Source organism: Vombatus ursinus, unplaced genomic scaffold (genome assembly GCF_900497805.2).
Source record: "Vombatus ursinus unplaced genomic scaffold, bare-nosed wombat genome assembly UNPS02014841.1, whole genome shotgun sequence".
NCBI classification, from domain to species: domain Eukaryota; kingdom Metazoa; phylum Chordata; class Mammalia; order Diprotodontia; family Vombatidae; genus Vombatus; species Vombatus ursinus.
The window spans coordinates 29,802,875-29,823,823 of record NW_020954619.1 but is presented as its reverse complement, the minus strand read 5'-3'; positions in this window follow the sequence as shown (position 1 = coordinate 29,823,823).

The window sequence follows — 20,949 nt, the reverse complement described above, 5'->3', positions numbered from 1 at the left end:
CCCTTAAGTAATTCCCTTAACTAATGTCTGGATTCCCCTCCTTTATGAATCTTAGCTCTTCCTTACAGAATCATACTTCGTTTTTTAAAGAAACAATTCATCTGATAACCTGGAAAATGGCACAACATATCTTAAATCCTTTTATTTTCTTTGTAAGTAGGAAGACCAGACTGCATTTTGCTCAGTGATGAAGCCAGAGATAGACACATTACCCTCTTTTGATCACCACAATATTCTCTATACTCTCACTACTTTCTGAGAATAAGATCTGTTTTTTGTCCTTCTTGCTAATTTTTGCATTGCATAACTGTTACATCAAATTACTTGTTGGCATTCTCTACTCTGGAGTTGTCACTCTTCATTAGGATTTCCTCAAAATACAACATTTCATTGTCTTCCTACGTTTTTATCTTGGTTTTTTTTTAATTCTCTCCTCAAGTCCTTAGATGACAGAGACAGAGTTATAAGGGACTCCAGAGGTCATCTAGCCCAACTCCTTATTCTATAGATGAGGAAACTGAAGCCGAGGAATTAAATCATCTTAATTGACTCGATTAAGCAAATTGTCTAAGGTCAAACAGACAGTGAGCATGAAAGGTAGGATTTAAGCATAGATCATTCATCTGCAGAGACAACATTCTTTTCATTTTACCACTTCCAATACTTAATTAAAGTCTCAACTTCTTTTCAAGTTCCCTGAAATTCTATCTCTAGCCTTCTTCACAATTCACAACACTTCCTAATACTTTCTCTTTTAACTTATTTAGATCAATTCTTTCTCTTTGCTCCCTTGACCACAAAACCTTTCTCCAAAGCTAGGAGTAGAGTCTTTCTGTGTTACAAAAGGAAGCATAAAATCACTGAACATCTGGGGGAATAAAAAATTATGAAAGGGAAAGAATGGAGAGAAAAGGGGAAGCAAAGAATGCAAGAGGCATAATTCCCACAGGGCATTGTGGTACCTAGAACCAAACTAGGCACTATGTAGCATATAACATAAGGGGGTCTGCATTCAATCTGACACTTCTCCAATTCCAAATTCATCCTGTACATTGCTTGCTGCCTCAGAGATGAGCTGGCCTAGCACTATAGACAAAGTAGTATTCAGGATCAGACTTGGACCCATTCACAAGAGCCAATGGTTAAATGTTGAGGCATCTGGCTAGTAGGTTGGTGTCAACCATAGCAGAGAGTATTTGTCTACTTTAAATGATTGTGGCTTTAATAATAAATATTTTAAAGTGAACTTAATTGCTTTTTTTCCTCTAATAGTACTAGTACAATGCCAGGAAAAAGGTCTGGCATAGCTACAAAGTTATTTGAAAATCTTCCTAAAATCATCATTTATCACTATATGAAGTATTTATTATAATTACCACTTTAGGATTCATTATCTGAAGTAAAACAAGTTAATCATTTAAAGATATTTCTGGATAAATTTTATTAACACTTTAATAAGAATTGAACTGAGCTAGAAATTATAGCTAATGAATTTGAAATTAAAATTATTAAAATTGGTCAAGTACTGGGACCAAGATTAGTGGCATGTATTTTATGAGTAACTACTGTGGGATGGAGTATATATTTTGCATTAAATATGCCTCTTTCTCTTTCTTATTATGGTTTGGCAGAGATTAGCTAACATTAATATCTTGCAAAACCTCACTATAATGATTGGCATTCTTAAATAATTTTCATTACTTCAACTGCATTACAATCAAGATTAACTAACATTCACAAAGTATGAAAATTAATCAAACAAATCATGAGAACTTTGGAAAATTAAAAGATTCATACTGTAAAGCATGAATCTCAAGTTGAAGATTAGATTAAATTGGATAATTTTCAAGACATTTCATTTAAAAATGTAAATTTAATGCTCTCCTAGGAATATGTTACTAGAAAATATAATTCAACACATGAACCTACATCTTTTATCAAACAGAAACAATGATGAAAACACTGTTAATTATTTTATTATATTGGAATCATGTATTTGTCCTTATAAAGAATTAACTTTACAATGAATAGCTGGATATATACACATATGTATGCATATGTATATATGTGTGTATGTACACATACACACATGTCCCTATCTAAGATGAATTTTATTTTTGGATTTTGTAGATAATAACATAGAATCAATGTCCCAATCCCTGCAGCTATATAAAAAAGCTCAAAAGATAACAAAAGATAACAATTGTCACCCTTAATGTTGAAGATGAAAGAGGTTTCAGTTTAATGAAGATCATTTTTACAAGGGTGAGAAATAGTTTAACAGTAGATCACATATCAGGTTTAATGGTATTTTTTTTTAAAAGAGAGCTAGTAGACTTAGATCCAAAACCATTTGTCAAATCGTGGTTGAATTGTAACCATAGTCTGTCTATAAACAGAACAGTTTGGCAAATATCTACAAAAATATTATGTGATAATCATTTGGCTATATGGAATTTATAATAAGGAGTATTGAATATTTTATCATTTGTATTAAATTGCTACATGCTCTTGATATCAGTAAGATATATAATAAATTTTTTTACATATCCATGTATATGTATGTTTATATACAAATAAATACATTGTACACACATATATACATAATAAATGCACATACCCTTTTTTCTAGAAGATCTGGTTGTTAAACATTTAACATCACACTAGTGCTTCTAAGGGACTCATGCCCAACAACAGCTTCAGAGCCTGACCTACCACCTGGTTGCCACATTTTGCCTCCTAAACCAGACTTCTAGACTCCCCATGTTCTCCACAGACTCCAATCTCTTCTTCCCATATAATCACAACAAAACCTTCCCTCAGGAGACAACCTTAAACAATTTTCTTTCACTCAACTTCAATGAGACTTTTCTTGAGCCACTGATATTCTGCTTGGACTCATTCCCCAAAGGTTAGCATTTTCCCACCCTTTTTTACTCTCCCTTTCCAAATAGTACTGAAATCCCAGCTGCCAAAAACAAACAAACAAAAAAAACACCTTCCCAATCCCAATTGTTAACTCCTTAGTCCAATGTATTTCAACTTAACTCACCCAGTGCCCTGCTCCAGAACTGCCTGCCCATTCTATTGTGCCTTCTGGAATTCCAGTTCCAAAATTAAGAAATTTCCTTTAATGTAAAAACTTTTTCTCTCTTACTCTTTCCATCTTTTGTTCATCACAGAGACTTGGCTCCCTCCTGACCACATCACTTCTCTGGCTAATCTTTTCAAAACTAGATATACTTGTTCTCATAAGGCTGACTTGCTAATCATGAAGGATTAAGATACTTCTTGCTGTGCATTGGAACTTTCATCACCACTCAGAAAATTCTTCTGCTTTGAGGCTCACAGCAATCATATTTGCCATGTAATTTGGATTCCGGTGTCCTTTATTTCTTGACCCCCTCAGAATGGTCATACTGGAGCAATCTCTATCTTACACAATTATTAAATTTTGAGAGTGGACATTTATACCTCAGAAATTAGCAACCTCCAAATCAGGACTTGATTTATTGTTTTGTTTGTCTAGACTTGAAAACATGTTAACAAGGTAGATTAAACTTAAAAATATGTGTGCATATTCTCTCCTCCCTTCCCAATGTTGCCCTCTTGATCAGCCTATATTTTACTCTTAAGTCCCTCGACCCCTTGTCCTATTGCTGATTATGCCTTCCCAAACCCTAAACCTAGATTCCTCTCACAATTTACTCCCTTCTCCCCTGTTTATATGCTGCTAAACAGAGTTGGGAAGAATCAAAAAATCACACTGATTGTGCCCAATATAAATTTATGTTTTCCAATATCATCTAAGTCACTACTGCATCAAGAAATCATTCTATTTTCCCCTAACTGATTTGCTTTCCCTGTTAAATTTGCTTTCCCCTCATTGTTAGAAAATTTCTAATCTCTCCTCTAGCCCTTTTCCCCAACCCTGAAACTAACAACTTCACCTCATGTATTACTGAAAAAATTGTAGGAATGAGAGAATTCCTTCTCTTCTTCTCATTTCACATCCTTCTAACATCATATTTCATTATTTCCTCTTTTACTTCAGTCTCCAAAGAAGAGACATCCTTCTTGCCAAGTCCAATTCTTTTATTTGTACCCTTGATCTCATACCCTTCTGTCTCCTTCAGAAGATTGTTTACAGTGTCAATTCCAATCTCCTAATCTCTAATGTCCCCCCTCACCTACTGATTCCATCATGGTTCCCTATCCTTACCCCTGTGACAATGTCTCCACCATTCTCAAAAATCACTTAAATTAACCTTCTCTGCTAGATACCATTCTATTCTCTGCTCTGGCTTTCAGCAAGCCATTCTTTCGCAAATTTGGCTACTGTATCTTTGATCATAAAGTAGTATACCTCTGTGTTGCTTGATTGCATTATTGTTTATGATTACTTTATCTGTAATGATTATTAAATTTTTTTGAGTTTTTGGATTCAGCTAATGCATAATAGATTTTATTTCATTCCCTCACATGAAATCAATACTAGTCACTCTTCTACACAATAGGTACACTGCTTTTCCTATAAATATTCTGCCAATCAATTTCACAATAAGTTTTCATTGAACAAGCCACTTGAGCAGCGTAAGGGAAATGCTAAGCATGGTCTTTACCTTTACCTTTTTGTTGAGCTAAATTTAAAACAATTCAATAAACAACAAAAAGTGTTTTTTGACTTACCAAGAGGTAGTCAGGCAGCATATTCTAATTTATTCAGCATTCATTGATTAAGGACCTACTATGTGCAAAGAAGTATTCTAAAGACTGTGAGATATACAAAAATGAATGCCTCAAGGCAAACACAGTGTAATAACTTTTATGAAAAAAGACATATTGGCTAATTATGCACCTACCTACATACATACATACATACATATACATACATATATACATATACAGAAAGACAACATATAATCTAGTTATCTATACATCATATCAATAAATTTTTATTACATATACATATGCAATATATATACATGCATATATTCACACACATACACATACATACATATACATGTACATACATATTCATGTAATGAACAATCTACAACATTTTACAGATCAGCTTGAATCAGTACAGTGTCACATAAATTAACAGTGACTTTCGATTACAACTTTAGATATATACCATCTAAATTTAGAGACAGCTTGTGGTACTGCATAGAGCACCAGCGTTGGAGTTAGGAAGATCTGGGTTCAGGTTTTACCTCTGATACATAATCAGGCACTAAGTGTGTCAGAAAACTGTTTCTAACTCTACATTTCACAATAGTTGCAAACTAGCATTGGTAGAGGTAGTTTCCTTAAAAGGAGTTCCCTACAATGATGAAATCAAAGGTCTGTTTAAAAAAGTTATATAAATTAGAGACAATATGAAGGGGCATATAGAGTACAGAGTTTGGAATCATGAAAACCTACATTCAGATCTTGCCTCTGAAACTTATTAGCTTTGTGACAAAGGGCAGGTAACCTGTGCCTCAGGTAATTAATTCCCTATTACTTACATATTAAGACATTGATGTATTATGCTCTGTAGCAGTAGGGAATTTCTGTATGTTGACAAAATAATAACTCCTTCTTGCAGCCTATAAATGAAAATAAATAAATAAATGATTTGTTCTTATTGCAGAAATGACATAGTGAGTAGAAAGGTTAAGAGTCAGGAATATTTGGGTTCAAGTTTTTTTGTTTAACATATAATGACTGTGAGACAATAGATAAATCATTTAATCTCTCAGTGTCAGGCAACTGTTCAACTTAGTCAAGCTTGCCATTTGTATGCAAAGAAAGAATTTACATACCAGGAGTATCTCTCCTGTATCAGTAAAATCACAAATCTGAGTCCCCACAAAATAGTTTCAGTATTTTGAAATATATATTAAATATTAATACAAATAATATTTTGTGACCTCTCTGAACTTAGCTTATTTAGTCCTCATATGAAAGACACAATACATCATGAGCTCATACTTTAAATCATTGCCTCTGGACTCAGAATATGGGACTATGAACCCCACAGGTAATCTTTGAAAAGCCAGACTCATTTCTATGTCATTGTGAAGCATCAGAGGAATTTTTGAATTGAAGACTATAAGAAGAATTATTTTTTCTTGTCTTTTTAGCATTTTTTTCATTTAGCACAAGTAGTAATAATCTATTACTTCAAAATACACAACACATTATTATTATTTAAGTCGGGATCTTTGTGATGAAAGCAACGAAATATTTTTACCCAAATTCATTTAACATGATCTAGTATTATGTGGTAAATGACAGTTTTGTTAGATTGATTTCCCTTAGGCAATCGCCATTGTAATTCTTGTTGTTTGTAGCACAGACTGTTTCAGACATACATATTCAATTGCTATCTTTTAAATTATTCAATTAAGGCAACCAGTTTCAGCTCTATAACTGGTGTTAGTACACCTATTCTTACTAAAGATGTAGTTGATTGACTTAGTAAAACTAATGTCCCAACTTTCAAAACAGGTTGAAAAATTAAATTATTAATTTGAAGAGACTTGCTATTTTCCTAGACCAGATGCATGGTATAGGAGACCTGGGTTATAGTTTCAGCCTTACCATTAAGTAACATAGGGTGAATGACTTGAAAGTTATTGACACTCTCTTGGTTTCAGTTTCTTCCTTCATAAAATTAGTATTTTACACCAGATAACGTAGAAGGTACCTTCTTGCCCAAAATGTAATGATGCATATGTAATTATTCCTATATCTATCTTTTGATCAAAGAAAATGGTAGATTATCCAATGGACTAGAATAAGGAAAGCTGCACTGTGACCTTTAATGGAAAAGTTTGTTTTCCGCAGTACATGTGGGACATTATAGTAGATTTTGCTCGCTAGGCTAAAGGCCAAAACTAAAAGATTGTGTACACTTATCCATATCTATACTGTGTGACCTACATACAGGTATAGGTACATAGTACACAAAATATTTGTTAGAGAATTTTCATGGTTTTTAATCGGGTTCTTTGTATTACCTATTATATTATTATTATTGTTGTTGCTGTTGTTGTTATTTTGAAGAGAATGATGATGATGTTGATGACAACGATGGATGACAAGCATTTCTTCCTTTTAATCCTCATCAAGATACGGTGATAATTCAGGAGTGTAGTAAAGGATTATAGCAGGAAACAAGCTCTGGAAGGTCCTTCCAAGATAGAAAAAACTGTGGGTCCAGCAATTTGCAGTACACTAGTAGTTTAGTCAGCAAGTGAGGAAGGTTTGAGCTTTAAGAGCTTAATAAATGATCTATTAAATGGAGAAGGAACTGCATTCTCTGTTGGGGGACACATAAAACATGTGGGATTCCCATATTGTTAAAAGCACATTTATTTTCAAATAATAAAATTTATCTCTTATTAGTGATTCAGAGAGAAAAGTGAATAAGAAAAAGTGGAATCTATTAGTTGAGAGATGAGAGAGATTATGTAAATCAGTGCAGAATAATCTGATATAGTGTGGGGAAAGGGAATTATATGGGAGGAAGGGATCAGGGTAATTGTAGCTTTCTTGGCTCAAGAAGCCATTATTGAAAGTTAGGTAGAATTTAAATTCTACAAGCTGGAACAATACTGACCTTCTAGAGCTGCCAAATCAGAGCGATTGTTCTGTGAAGGGTGACATGTTGTCTCTTAATTTCAATTTTTTCATAGGGAAACACATCTAGCTTTCAGGTTCTAATATACGGAGATGACAATAGCACCTACCTCACAGAATTGTTGTAAGGATCAAATGAGATGATACAAGTAAAACATTTTGAAAACCTTAAAATGTCTCTCTTTCTCTCTGTCTCTCTCTCTCTGTCTTTCTGTCTCTCTCTTTTTCTCTATCCCCCTTTTTTATATGTACATGTATATATTATATGTACATATATATATATATACACACAAATGCATATATATGTACTATATGTGTCTATATACATAAACATATATACACACATGTATATAAGCACATACATATAGTGAGTGTATGTGTGTGTGTGTGTGTGTGTGTGTGTGTGTGTGTGTGTGTGTGTGTATGGAAGAGGGAGACATTAAAGTACAACATCACTCAAGAACTTTTCTACTTTGTCTTTGTATCTCTAGTACCTAGCAGAGTGCCTAGTACGTGGCAGACAGTTAATAATTGCTTATTAAAATACTCCTCACATTTTATCTTAGAAAAAGCTCTGCACATCATGCTGGTGTTCAGTCATTTTCAGTCATAAACAACTCTTCATGAACCCATTTGGGGTTTGGCATTTTCTTGGCAAAGATACTAGAGTGGTTTGCCATTTCCTTCTCTAGATCATTTTATAGATAAGGAAACTAGGGCAAACAGGGCTAAGTGACTTGTCCAGGGTCACACAGATTGTAAGTGTCTGAGGCCAGATTTGAACTCATGAAGATTAGTCTTCTTGACTACAGACCTAGCACTCTACTCAATGCAACAACTAGCTGCCACTTGTATATCATAGCATTCTTTAAAATTCGGCTTATGTGCAACTTCCTACACAAGGCCTTTACTGATCTTTCCCAGGTGCTAATATCCCCTTTGAAATATTTTATTTTTGTATGTGTATGTGTATTTTGTATATGTTTTAAACATATATTAATATATGTGATATAAATTAATATATAAATCATATCTATGAATAACATTTATTTAGTAATATAAGTAATATGTAAATTTAAAATAAATATATGTTAAATATATTATATATGTTTACCTTATATTTCCCACAAAAGAATGTAAGCTACCTGAGTCCTGTTTCATTTTTGCCTCTATATCCCTAAAAATTAGCACAGTACCTAAAGGAGTTGTTTAATAAATATAGTGATTGGATGAATGAATGAGAAAATGAATGAATGAATGAAATAGTGTGAAAATAAAAATTGGAAGAATATCCCTGTATATTATTGGTGCTTAGTTGCTCTGTGTAATCTAAGTTAAGAACATCATTAATTCAGTGTCATTCAAAGGATAATGTCTACTTTTGTCTACCTCTTTTAAGAAAAGTAGTTGCAAGTTCTTTCTAGGAAGAAAGGAGACTTGTAGTGAAGTATCTTAACAGAGAAATTATCTCTTCCTATAAGATTAATAAGGACTTATTATCAAGCCGATTCATCTTTTGTCATCAGGCTGTAGTTGAACCAAACTTTATTGGCTATAAATTTTTGGCTAGTTAAGTAAAACTGTTTAGCTATGTAAGAAAAGATCTTTCTTTATTTTGTAAGTAGGCAAGAAAAACAAACATCTACAAATGTGTGTACCTGCAAATATGGATCATATATTAATCTCCAAAACTAATTTAGATTAATTTTCAATTTTTAAAGTTTAGTTTTGGATATTTTAACTGTGATCTTGCTCTTATTTCTTAGACAGAGACTAGATCATTTGAATAAAGCATGGCAACTGAGACAAAAACTAAGATGGCATGATCTATAGTTCCATTGGTTCTGCAAACTTTAGTGGAAATCAGTTGCTGATTTGAAGTTTCTAATTTTGAAGTAATAGAGGTAGAGAAAAGTTTATAGAAAATAAGCCATTTTCCCAAGCTACTTTTTTTCTGACAACACAATGTAAAATGATAAAAATCACTCAATTGTGTTCCTGTGCTCTTTGCCCATTGATTCTAAGTTGTTAATTGCATGATTTCATAATGCCTCCTTTATTCTGTTGTTACAATAAGTTATGACACTACATACTGATGAGAATACCATTTATTCAAACTCCAGACAAATCAACATAATTTTAAATACATAAATGAAACAGGCCCAACATATTTAAGGTATTCCTTAAATTTACATGGATGGGCCACATCATCTACATGAAAGGTTAATGATGGAGCACTGGGTTATTTAATAAGTGTTAAATTGGCCTGTTATGTTTTAAATTGACTATAAATAATGAATAGACAAATGGAGTTGTTTAAGCCTGAAATTATTTATGGGCTAGCTGAGCACTCAATATTGTAAATGTTTATATAAATGACTCATCATACTATTCAAAATTGAAAGAAAGATTTAATCATGACTCTCTGCAGCACAAAATAAACATAGTTTGATTGGAATGAATTTTAAATTTCAGAAGGAATTGAATTAAGTTTAGAAATGTATTTTCCTGACTACTTAAATAGGACAATTTAGTGATATGTTCCTTCCTATAAGGTATATGTTAGGAATAATTTCAGACCTTTCTCAAATAAATGTCTATAAACTCATTCCCTTGTGATATTATGTGGTTGCAAATCATGAAATATGGAAGTGTTTGATGAATCAAAATTGTGGATTAGACAAAGGACAATGGAAAGATATATGGAATGCCTTAAATAGGCTGAAATATATTACCAGTGAAGTCTTGCTTGCAAAAAGTGGCCTCAAAGACACCATGAGAATTACACATAACTAGAAAGATTGGTGGACCAGTCATAATGAATAAAAAATAATAGATGGGCATTCCTGGCATTGCACAGTTTTATAAGACATATTAAAATACATAAAGAACTTAGTAAATATAGATGTAGTAAAAAAAATAGTGAAGATATATGTATTACTTTCAAATAAAAACCACATAAACATGCTGCAAATACCTAACAGTAGGAATTAATTTTAATAAAGAAAAGCCACTTTGAAGTTTTATCTTGTATCATACAAAATGACAAACAAGAAAAAAAATTGGAATGGTCAGTATTAGAGAACCTATGGAAAGAAAGACACAGTAATAAATTTTTGGTGGAACTGTGAAATCATCCAACAGTTTTTGCTATCCATTTTCAATTGTATAATAAAATTTTTACTTAAATGGCTATACAGGTTGAGCCAGTGATTCCAGCATTAGGCATATAATTTAAGAATATTCAAGTCAGATTAAACAAGGGTTTAATATATATATATATATATATATATATATAAATTTTCGGTTTTTGTACTTCAAAGAGCTAGAAACAAAATAGATAGGTACAAGAGTACATGATAAAATACTATATGAGTAAAATGGATATAACATATTCTAAGACATGATGAATATGATGAAATCAGAAAAGTAAGCAAAGATTTTTGTGAATGTATTCAGTGCAAAATTTTAAAAGAGAACACTGTACAAATTGACTGAAACTATTTAAATGAAAAGAACACTGGGGGGAAGTTGAATACCATGTAAATGAAAAAAGATAACAATGCTGGAGGTCAGAAAATAATACCTCCTACCTAATGACAGAGAAACATAGTGCTAAGAAGACAAATAGTATCACCATAGGTTTTTTTTTCCCATTAATTATTCTTCATTGTCACTAGGAATGGTTCAGTCTGGTGGTGTGTTGAAATTATTGTGATGTGAAGACAAAAAACATCAATGAACATGAATAGACACACATATACAACCTAAATGAATATATCGAGCATGTTTGATAGGTCCTCTGTAAAGGACTTTTGGAGAATATAGACAAGAATCTCACGAGATGAGAAGGTTTGGTTGATATTGATATTGATAGATGGCTTGCCTATCATGAGAATCAATTGTATCATTTAACCACTGAAATATGAAAGGTTAAATAGCTATAGATTCCTTACCAGAAACAAATTAATAGGGGTCTCTTAAAATTTTCACATAGTAAGGTTTTTTGGTTTTGTTTTGTTTTGTAAATCAGATCCAAACGTGAAGAGGATTTCTTACGTATAGTAAGTTCATTCAGATGCTGTTTTTTGTAGATGACATTATAATAGTTGCATCAAGCCTAGGAACATTACACATTAATATCACTACTACTAATAATAATGATAACTAACATTTATATAACATCTTCTATGTGCTAGTCATCCTGTTAAGTGCTTTACAACTATTTTCTCATTTGATCCTCTTGACAACCATAGTAAGTGCTATTATTATTTCCATTTTATAGATGAGGAAATAAACAGCGAATAAGTGAATTGCCCAGAGTCAGACAGTTAGTAAGTGTCTGAGGTCAGATTTAAATTTAAGTCTTCCTGACTCTAGGCCCAGCACTCAGTTCAATGTGCCATCTAGCTAACAATCAATTATGGATGTATCCACTACCTTTAAAAAAAATAGCCTAATTACATATACATGAAAAACCAACTGAGTAAAGAGTGAAGTATACAACCTTTAATTTCCATCTATATACATACATGTATATGTATTTATGCATATGTGTATATAAATGCACAATGATGTATATATCTCTATATATGTACACATATATGTCTATATATGTGTATATATAGTTTTTTGTTGTTCAGTTGATCAAGTTCTATCTGACTCTTCCTGACCCCTTTTTGGGGTTTTCTTAACAAAGATCTTGAAGAAGAAACTGGGTCTCACAAAGTAGAAGTGACTCATGCTTATATGGATGAGATGGAATTCAATCCCATATTTTCACATTTCAAATCCATTGCTCTTGGAATTATACAAGACTGAACTGGGGAAACATTATTGCCATTAACCTGCCCTAGTTTTATTTTTTTTCCCAAGGAGAATGACTTTTAGTTTAAAAAAGACAGAACATAGGACCACCAAGTGAGACCCCAAGTGAAGACATTGTCAGACAGCATCCAGCTGAATTGATCTAAATTAGTTTTGAACACTTATATATGATCCATGTCCATGACATTTGCCCTTAGTCAGATAAGGAAATTCAGGCTCAGAAAGTGGACCTATCGAGGAACAGCCAGCTATTTATGGTCTGAAAATTTCTGTGAACCTAAATCTTCCTGACTAACTCTGGTGTCCTATCTGTTACATCATGATATATTTATAAAAGACCATCATTGGGCTCATATTTCAAAACTTTCCAGCATGGTAGATGCTGAATTCCATTGAGAATACCTTAAATATCTTTGGTGTTCATGTTAAAATGAGGCATCAGATTAAGTTTTTTTATTTTTTTATGAGGGAATATCATTAAAACACAATTCAGTGTTCCATATGGCTTCTAGTTTATAGAAATTAAAAGGCTAAAAATTCAAAATCTTATTACTATTTCTCATCTACACTTTCTTCAGTTTCTTAACATTTTCATGAACTTTTATTTAAGGGATTTTCTTGTTTCTTTTGAAAGTCACTGTTATGTTACTTTTTTTAAATAAGAGGTATCAATGAAATATGAGTAGTAGTTTTGCTGCCATGGAGTGCTATAGTCGTAAAATAGTTGAAGTTAAAGGTCACACAAAGGGTACCAAAGAAGTGATTGGTGGTCATGAGTAGCTGTGACATATTACAAATTATTAATTGCATCTGAGAAGTGACATAAAACATATCTGAGAGATATACAGCTAAAAAAAAAAAGAAGATGGGCAGGTCACTTAATGAGAGATAGGTCTCACTAACAAATATCTCATGTGTGCCACAAAGAGCAATACTAAGTAGAGAAAGATCCCTGGCATGTAGGGGTCCCTCTTGGAATATTTACAGGAAATAGGTAAGAACAAAGTAAGACCAAGCATGGGTGGAGTATGATCTGTGTCCTTAGACATATGTCCATATTAAAGAGAGCATAGATCCACTATAGTTACTGAATACAGAGTTGATAAGTATTATATAAGAAGTAAAACGCTATATACCTAAGGCAAAACAACACAAAAAAAGTTCTGTGGCAATAAAAAATCATACTGCATTTTCTTCTTATTTGTTCCTTCACAACACATATATTGAAATCTGTTTTACAAGAGGAACTGAGCTAAACTGTGAAGGGGATTAACAGGTAAAGAAAAAAAAAATCTTATTATCCCTGATATTCAGAAACTGTTTATCTAAAGTGGAAGTAATGGAGACCACATGGTACAGTGGAAAGAATACTGCCTTTGGAGTCAGAAGATGCAGGTTCAAATCCTGCCTCTGATACTAACTACTTGTTTTTTCTTGGGCAATTCACTTAACCCTGAGACTTAGTTTATTCATCTGTATAATGAGGGAGTTGGAATAAATGGCTTTTGGGATCCATCTATGATCCTAAGTGTTATATAGAATTAAAGTATAAGGGAGAATGTAAAAATACTGTAAGAGAGAGAAAAGGCATTAGTTATTAATTATCTGTTCTACTTTGGACATAAAGGACAGCACTATTGTACATACGGGAAATTTGACAAACTGGAATCTGATTGGCCAAATGGAAGAGGAAGTACAAAAATCCACTAAAGAAAATAACTCCTTAAAAATTAGAATCAGGCAAGAGGAAGCTAATGACTCCATGAGATATCAATAAATAATAAAACAAAATCAAAAGAATGAAAAAAAATAGAAGAAAATGTGAAATACCTCATTGAAAACAACTGAACTGGAAAATAGATCAAGGAGAGGTAATTTAAGAGTTATTGGACTACCTGAAAGCCATGATAAAAAAGTCTAGATAACATCGCTTTAGAAATTTTCAAGAAAAACTACCTGACATTCTGGAAGCAGGGGATAAAAATAGAAATTGAAAGAATCCACTGATCACCTCCTAAAAATAATCCCAAAATAAAAACTCCCAGGAATATTACAGTCAAATGCCAGACCTCCCCAGTCAAGGAGAAAATACTGCAAGCAGCTAGAAGGAAACAATTTGCATATCATGAAGTCACAGTCACGTATGATTTAGCAGCTTCTACATCAAACATTGGAGGGTTTCAAATATAATATACCAGAGGGCAAAGGAGCTAATATTACAACTAAGAAACACCTACCTATCAAAACTGAGCATATTCCTTCAGGGGAAAAAATAGACATTCAATGAAATAGAAGACTTTCAAGCATTCCTGGTGAAATGACTAGAGCTGAATAGAAATACACAGTCTTCTTAAATGTGAAAAAAAAAATTACCACGCATTTCTCTGATAAAAGCCTTATTTATCAAATACATAGAGAACTGAGTCAAATTTCTAAGAATACAAATAATTCCCCAGTTGATACACGGTCAAAGGATATGAACAGAAAGTTTTCAGATTAAATAATTAAAGTTATCTATAGTCAAATTAAGACAGCTCTTTAAGATTGACTAATATGACAGAAAAGGAAAATGACTAATGTTGGAGGGGATGTGGGAAAATTGAGACACTAATGCACTGTTGGTGGAGTTGTAAACTGACTCAATCATTCTGGAGAATAATTTGGAACTATATCCAATAGGATAAAGAACTGTACATACCCTTGACCTAGCCATACTACTACTATGTCTATATTCCAAAGTGATAAAACACAAAAAGGAAAAGGACCTCTATGTACAAAAATATTTATAGCAGTTATTTTTGTGGTGGCAAAGAATTGGAAATTTAGGGGATGTTCATCAATTGGGGAATACCTGAACACTTGTGGTATATAATTGTGATTGAATACTATTGTACTATAGTAAATGATGAGCAGGATGGTCTTAGAAAAACTTGAAAAGACTTACATGAACTGATGCAAAGTGAGTTGAGCAGAACCAGGAGAACATTGCACACAGTAACAGCAATATTGTATGATGAAGAACTCTGAATGACTTAGCTATTCTCAGAAATACAATGATCTAAGACAATTACAAAGGACTTAGGATGAAAACTGTTTTCTATCTCCAAAGAAAGAATTGATGGAGTCTGAATGTAGATTGAAGTGTGCTTTTAAAAACTTTCTTTATTTTTTCTCATTTGTTTTGTTTTGGTTTTGATATGTGTTTTATTTTACAACACTACTAATATGAAATTATCTTTTGCATTACTGCACATATGTAATCTATATCAAATTGCTTGCCATCTCAGGGAAGTTTGGGAGAGGGAAGCAGGGAAAAAATTTAGAAATCAAAATTTTTAAAAATGAATGTTAAAATTATTTGGCATGTAATTGGGAAAAATTTTAAAATAAAAAAAAATAGAAAACAAAGCAGAAAGAAGTTCAGAAGGGGACTTAGTTATCCAGGGCAGTTTTGAAAATGAAATTTTATGAAATCTTGATATGTACTTTAAGAACAACTAAACCATATACAAAATTATCATTATATTTAATTCATGTGGTTTATATATATATATGAGCACAAATTAATATATTTTAATATATTGTGTTAATGTTTTATACACATGACCATATATGCTATATATTTCATATATAATACTATTTTCTGTTCTTTATATATGAAATGTTCATGTTTGCTAGGTCCAAAGTAGGAAAAAAGACATTAAAAAGGAAAAAAGAAAAACTGAAAAAAAACTCATCAACGTTTATAGGAAGCCATTAGATTTGATTGAGCAGGATGAGTCATGTGGGCTTTAAAAAAAAATATGTTAGTACCAGTATATAGAATGGACTGAAGTTTTGAGAGAGTCTTGAGGCAGGGAGATGAATTTGAGGCTACTGAAATAATCTAAGAAGTTATGAGAATTTGACCCAAGGTGATATCAAGTCCATATACTATCCTTTTTACAATTATCCAGGTACTTCCTGACTCTGAAAACCTGGTTGATCTGTTGGTTAGCATTATTTTAAAAATCTACCTTGGATTCTTTCTGGTCAATTTAAATTTTATTCTTTACATACATCTAGGGTTTGTTCTTTTTTTGTTTTTTTTTTCTTTTATTTTGTTTTATGCTATTCAAGGAGTTAAGGAGTTAAGGGTGGGGAACTTAGTTTTGTTTTGTTATTTATAGGTCTCTTAGATCAAACTGTCTCCAATGTCTATGAATGATACTACTTCTTTTACCTAGAGTATTCTGCAATTTTGGCTCCAGTTTCCTTTTTGGTATTTGTTTTCCTTGGCCTTCTGCCCTGATTTGCTATATATTTTTATGGATGGCACTTTGGCTTTGTAAAACCTATGTTCTCAAGATCACTCTGGATTGGTGTTCATCTCCATAACTCCTACCTTTGATTTCTATTTTGCATGATAGTATCCATTTCCCCTTCTCTGTTCCCAATTTTAGTTGTCTATCTCCTCTACATAGCAAGTTATGTCCTGAACCTTCCCAGACTGGCATTAACCACTAAATTCTCTATCAACTAGTTCTGAAATGTGATATTGGATATTTTAGGGAATAGATAATGCCTTGGTTATACAGATTTTGGCACCTCTCATTTCACATTCTCTGGGCAGGTGCCTACTTCAATAATTAGGGATAACCCTACTTACCCATTAAAGATAAGATTCAAAAATAAAAACCAGCAGTTTTATCGTCATAACAGACTTCCTGGTAGTAATTATGATGGATTTCATGATTTTTAAAAATTCTGATAATTTAAATGAGCAGTTCCAATAAAACCACTTGCCATGATACTCTGGATCATAGCAATCTGAAGTTAATTGGCAAAGATAGAGTACATTCCTAACATACACTGATTAAACATGGTGGAAACTGAAAATTTCACTATTATGAATTTGGAAAACAAGTTATTTGATAAGTTATTGATTATGGTCTCAGGACTAGACCAGTCATACAATGTAACAAAGAAAAATTAGGCAAATCTAGATTCCAAGACCTTCATTGATTTTCATTGTAGCACTTCTGGTTGTGCTGGATTAATTATTACTTATCCTCAGAGATAAGTCTGATGCCTAAAATAACTAACTTTCTTTTCCTTTGAAAAATTGATATCCTACAAGCACAAGCTTTGGGAAATGTCAAAAATATCACTGTAATATGAAAGCATTATCACTCCACTAATATAAAGCTCAGTGTTCTAAGACTCAGGGAAGTAAAAGATTGCTTAGCTGGTTAAATATAGAATGTGACATTTCTAAGATCCTTTGTTTGCTATTTCTATAGTCTGGGTGCTTTGGGAGTTCTTCAAATATTGTGAATTTTTAGCACCCTGAACATGATGCATTATCAGAAATTAAGAAATCTGAATGCATCATCTTGGATATGAATATGTTTCCTTCAAGAAAATTGAATCCACATACTATGTTTCAAATATTTAGACAATTTAATTCAAATGATTAGAAATGTTATGAATGGTTTAAATATAATTTTTCAGTGTCAGTTATGATGGAGGTATTGATCAAAACCATAAGCAGGAGCTTACCATGGAACACTGGTGATTCCCTCCTATCCTTAGCCCTCTGTGTCCTAGTCACAGACCTTGATGGTGATGGAAAATGTTCATAACACAATTTATGAATCAGGCTGTGGCTAGTTAATATGAGTAAAAATGTGTGTCCCACCATGGTGGAATTTATGTGCACTGATTTAAGGGAAAGTAGGCCACTCACTTGACCAAGAAATATTTGGGGATATATTCTCTGTTATAAATCTGGGGAAACTTTTCATGTATTGGGTTTTATTTGGAATGGTGCCCATATTTGAAAGAGTGAAAATAGGAAATGTCAAAAGAACACAAATGTCGTAATGACATGAAAGACAAATATTCAAAGGGTACCATTGCTGCTCTTTTTAGATTGCAAAACAAACCAGTTTGCCAAATAGACTGCCACTGAGGAGAGAGAACAAGACAGGGAAGGACAGGCTAGGAAGGAGCTCATGTGGAGAGTGAGAAGATCTAGTGATCTTACCTTGGCTGGATAGTGTTGGCAGTTTCAAGAGTTCCTGATTCCTTGATTGATTGGGTGGCTAATGAGTTTCACTAATGAAAATCATCCCACCAAGTCTATAAGTCTACCCTGGTCAGATTCAGTCTCACTAAAGGAAGGGAAGCTTATTCTTTAGAAAATTTATTCTATATGTCCCCAACACAATCACAACCCTCCACTCCTACCAATGGGTGGAATAGGTGAAGGCAGAATGGAGAATTACAGTCAGTGGAGGAATGTGGGCTCTAAGAGGGGCATAGCAGGAAAAAGAAAAGGAAAACAAAACAAAGAAACAAAAAACTTTGATGCATAACAACCTATGTTGACAAAAAGGAGCAAGATACTTTTACTATGAATATGGGGGGGCGGTTATGACTTTTGGACCAGTGGCACAGAGAAGAAGCTGTAAGAGGAAGCAAGCTCCCTAAATTTGAGTTCCCCACCTAGCTTCTCCTTTTCCAAACCCCTTCATCCAAAGTTTTGCCGGTGATACGACAAAGTCCTTGTAGCACTGCCCTAGTTGAAACACTTGTCAACATTGTTACATGGTTGCAGAAAATTGTTCATTCCATGCTAGCATCCATTCTTAAAATAAAAGAGGTATTCTACACTGCGTTGTTCATTGTAAACATGATATATTCCAGTTCAAAATCACACGATCCTAGTGAAAGTATACCCTAAGCAGCCCATATAGGTTCTTTAAATATTAAATAATCAGTGAATACATTAGGATAGAGACTGGATCAGAAACTGCCAAGGGAGGAACCTTCCTCTACTAATGTAGGTCAGCACCTTCTGTATAACTTATAGTTTCTGAGGGTTCCCTAGAGCACTGAAAGTTTAAATGATTCAGTAAAAGTAACACATCCAGTATATGTCATAAGTGAGTTTTAAGCCCAGGTTTTCCTAGATTTTAGGCTTCCACTCTATGCACTATGCTACATTGACCCTGAATTGCACTGATTTTTCATTGAATCCTATCAATTATTCATTAATTATATTTTGACTATCAATCTTCATCTTTCCAATTCCACTCTTAACACTTTAATTAGGATCTTGTTAATTTACATTTAAACTATTGTGACTTTCTTCTAACTGATCTTTTATTATTAGATTCTTTACCTTTCAATTCATTCAGCAAATAATTTTTCTGGTAACATCTATTCTTCCTATGATGTGGTCGTTGGCTCACATATTCTTTAGGATTACATTATTAACTTTTCATTTTGATCAATCATTCAACAATCATTTGTTAAGCCTCTACTGTGTGTTAAGCAATGTACCAATCACTGCGGATAACAGAAGTCGAAGGCAGTCCCTGTCCTCAAGGAGACTACAGTCTAATGGGGAATAAAAACAAGCACATAAATAGGTATAAGCATTCTATATACAGGATAAATAGAGTGGAGGAACAAGAAGAGGGAAGGTACTAGAATTAAGAAGGGATGGGGAAGGCTTTCTGTAGAAGATGTGATCTTATTTGGGACTTAAAATAAGCCGGGCAATAGGAGATGTGATATTGGAGATTAGCAAAGAGGTTAGGGTAGGATAAGTAGATTTGAGAATATCAGATTGGAGATGATAATTCAATCCATGGGAACTGGTGAGAACACCAACTAAAGTTACACAAAAACACACACACACACACACACACACGGAGCGGGGGGAGAGAAAGAAGAGAAGAGGCCCCAGAGCATAACCCTGGGGGCCACCTATAGTTAGAAGACCTGGTTGAGATCTGGATGACAACATGAGGGTACAAGACAGGAGATTGAGAAAGAGTGATAGAATAAGAAGGAGGAGCGCCAGGAGAAAGTGGTGTCTAGAAAACCTAGATATAAGAGAGTATCAAGGATAAGAGGGTGATCAACAATACGAAAGGCTGCAGAGATCAAAGAGAATAAATACTGAGAAAAGATCATAGTACTTGACAATTAAGAGGTCATTGGGGGCAGAGCCAAGATGGCAGAGTAAAAGCAGTGACTTGTTTGAACTTTTCCCCAAACCCCTCCAAATACCTATAAAAATGACTCTAAACAAATTCTAAAGCAACAGAACACACAAAAAGACAGAGAGAAACAAACTTCCAGCCCAAGACAACCTAGATGGTTGATTGGAAAGGTATATGGTGGTGGGCGGGGAGAAGAACGCAGTTCAACGTGGGCTCTCAGGCCTCATTGAACCTGGAGCAGCCCTCAGAGGACTGATTAGGGACAGCTGTGGTGGTTTCCAGATTTCTCAACCCATGAATGCCAAAGACAAGTTAGAAAGTCAGTGGGAAAAGTCTCTTTCTGCAGTGGTGAGAGAGAAGGACGGTGGGGTTCCAGCCCCATTCCCTGAGCTTGGCCCCAGGGAGGTGGCTGCCTCCTGAGCTTCTGGCCCACAGACTGACTGGGAATTGAGTGGCTAATCAGAGAGGGATTGCAGGGCTCTCTCTGCTGGTG